The 2,887-nt window shown below is 41.6% G+C and overlaps 1 non-coding gene across 1 annotated transcript; it reads left to right on the top strand.

Moving 5' to 3' along the window:
* Nucleotides 1–285: 285 nt before the first annotated feature.
* On the top strand, nucleotides 286–360 carry Trnat-ugu (transfer RNA threonine (anticodon UGU)). The gene has a single exon. It is a non-coding gene; the product is annotated as a tRNA-Thr (tRNA).
* The last annotated feature ends 2,527 nt before the right edge of the window (nucleotides 361–2,887 follow it).

The following is a 2,887-nucleotide window of genomic DNA, read 5'->3' as shown; positions in this document are numbered from 1 at the left end:
TTCTAGAAGAGCTGTACGGTCGTCAGTGGCGCCTGTTCTTTCGAGAACAGTTACTATCTTCATATCTATGGTTAAACGTTTCCCAGCCATTGACCTTCGTCTGTGCGAATGCGCACAGGCTGCCGGAACTCTTACGGGAATCGTCACCTTAGTGTGAGCCAGTAATGAGTGGATGGACAAATACCTATTAAGTACATTACGTAATCGGATTGTGGACGGTTGGGGATGTGAGTCTCACGGGAAGCGTGCGAGGGATAAATTCCTGCAGTCGTGCTGTTCATTTGTGCCCTCGATAGCTCAGATGGATTGAGCGTCTGCCTTGTAAGCAGGAGATTCTGGGTTCGAGTCCCAGTAGGGGCACACTTTCAGCTGTCCCCATCGAAGTATATCAACAACACCTGTCGGCAGCTGAGGGTTTCAATTAATTATCAGTTGTGAAGGTGATTCGATGAACCCTTTACCAGGCACTTAAATGTGTTTTGCAGGGTTTCCATACAGATGTAGATGATAACTCGTCCCGTGTCGCACGTGCTCAAAAGGATTCATACTGCAGAATGCATGCAAACATACTCACCGAAAATACGGGCGAATATCAAGTGCAGGCTGCCGAGTGCTGCATATCCACCTTAGACAGATCGGCTTTTCCTGCCAAGAAGAACAGGAAGTTGCTGTCTAGGAACAATCAGAGCTAGAGGAAGGGTTGATAAATACTCTTTGAATTGCAGACTAAACGTAAATAACGAAAATACATTTTTGGTAAAAATTGGTCAAAACATAATCGTTTGCCCTCCGTATTGGATTAGCTGTTTTGAATATTGAAAATCTGACTCCAGATTCGTTTTCAGCGACATTAAAAATATATATGTAACACTCAGTTCATGCAAATCGAAGTAATAATATAACTAAATGTTTTCCCTAAACTTTGAACACTTTTTTTTCGAGTAACGATTTTCTCAGAACGGCATGCAGCATAAATTAAAAGTGGTTCGATCTCTTAACTTCTACCTCTGACCCCTAAATGTAAACACTTTTCTTAGGAACTTATAGCTATAATATGACATTTGTTAATATTAACTAATTTTTGTGTAGGCATAAGGAGTGAAACAAACCCCCAAAAATCGAACTCAAAGTTCGAATTAGCACTGTATCGTTAAATTTAAGGTTGTTTCATTGCGGTTAGGTAAGTGCTCCCATAAATTTTATGTATTATCGACTGATGTTATCCATTTTCAAATTCAGAGAAATAATGTAGTATCAACTGATGTTACCCATTTTTGAATTCAGGTAACATCTGACGTGGCACACTGCACGCACTCTGCGTACTCCAGTCTCGCAGGCCCTTGATCAAATCATAATTACGGGCGCCATTTTTTATTGAAAATCTAAAATTAAGCTCATAGTATTATCACTCGTAATTCCCAAACAGATCCTTCGAATGTATTTTCATTGTCTCAAAAAAAATTTCAAATGTACCCTTTTTTGCTCATTTGTATGAGAACCTGGCCGTAACGCCGGAATATAGTCACGAGATTTTTTTTCAGAGACGCTGTACGTTCGCGAGAAGACTTTCGTTCTGCGCGTGTCGAAGGACATTCCCCAGATATTACTGTGTGTGTGCTACTCAGTCGTGCCATTTAAGTGTACATCTTTGCATAGTTTTCCTTTCACGATGTAAACAGTGTTCCGCTCAGTTGCTAACTGGCCAGTGAGTGGTTCCGAAGGTGTCGGATTTGCGGTGCGTTCGGTCTGCTAGGACAACAGCAGACTAGCGTGGTGCGATGGCAGAAGCAGACACTGAGGGAGCTAGCTGCTGGGACGCCAGCGAACAATTTATGCCAAGTAAGACGAAGAGGACTATTCTAAAATTACGAGCCGTCTCAAAAGTGTTAACCATTGGTAAATCTTGCAGTTGAGTCTGACAAAACTGGCAGTTTTGCCTAGAGATACATTACAGAGAGAGATACAGGAAATCCCCCCACCCCCCTCAATGAATTTTTGGTTGTGATGACAGGCCGATTGGTAGTGTAGCCCGAGATCTAAGTTAGGTTGGAAGGTGGTAATTTGATTGAGAGTTGTTTACGCCAACGATTATGAATGCCGACTAAACGTTGTGCGAGCAGATTGCCCTGTAGCGTAGCCTAGTGTTTCCGTACGCGCCACATTTAACACACTTTCTCTAACTGTGTACAAGTGTCTCACAACAGCCACGATAACTACGTTTCTGATGGGGGGAGGGTAGAGTCCACTATGTAACTTTCACTGCAAATTTTAGTAACAGCATAAACTAACCGAAATAGAAGCGTAATTTTAACTATATTTCCTTTTGTGGGAAAATAATGGTTCTCCTCTTTCGGCAGCAACTGTAATATGTAGGCAACTTATTAGTTTTTTTAAACTCTGAATCATGATCTCAATAGACGCAGTGCTTTTTTTACGTTGCTTGATTTGTGGTCTATAGTAAACCATGCAACGAATTGGTAAATTCTTTGAAGTTTGACGTGTGTTACATAGACGACGTCTGCAATGTTCGTAAGGCCAAGTTTGCATATATTCGGTGTCTGTTTTTTTTTGGCCATGTACTGTATAATTAAGGGGAGGAGGATTATGTTCAAGGAGCAGTGCATTAGCAGTCTATGGATAAATTGAGAATTTGGATCTAACGAACGGCATGCTCGGGCAGTTTGTGCTATTATGTTGACCACTGCGTAATTCGGACACAGTGATCATTGCCTCTCCGTAATAACCAGGGGACTCGGTTGCTAATCCTGGTCTGGCACGAATTTTCAACAGTGCCCATTGACTAAAGTCTGTGCCCATTGTATGCTAATGTCATTGTTTCGGTGTTAAATTGTATTTTGTTCACGATACGTCGTTTAGCTTTTTCATG

This window comes from Schistocerca gregaria, unplaced genomic scaffold (genome assembly GCF_023897955.1).
Source record: "Schistocerca gregaria isolate iqSchGreg1 unplaced genomic scaffold, iqSchGreg1.2 ptg000352l, whole genome shotgun sequence".
Lineage (NCBI taxonomy): Eukaryota > Metazoa > Arthropoda > Insecta > Orthoptera > Acrididae > Schistocerca > Schistocerca gregaria.
Note: the sequence above shows the minus strand (reverse complement) of the source record. Positions and strands in the feature narration are given on the sequence as shown.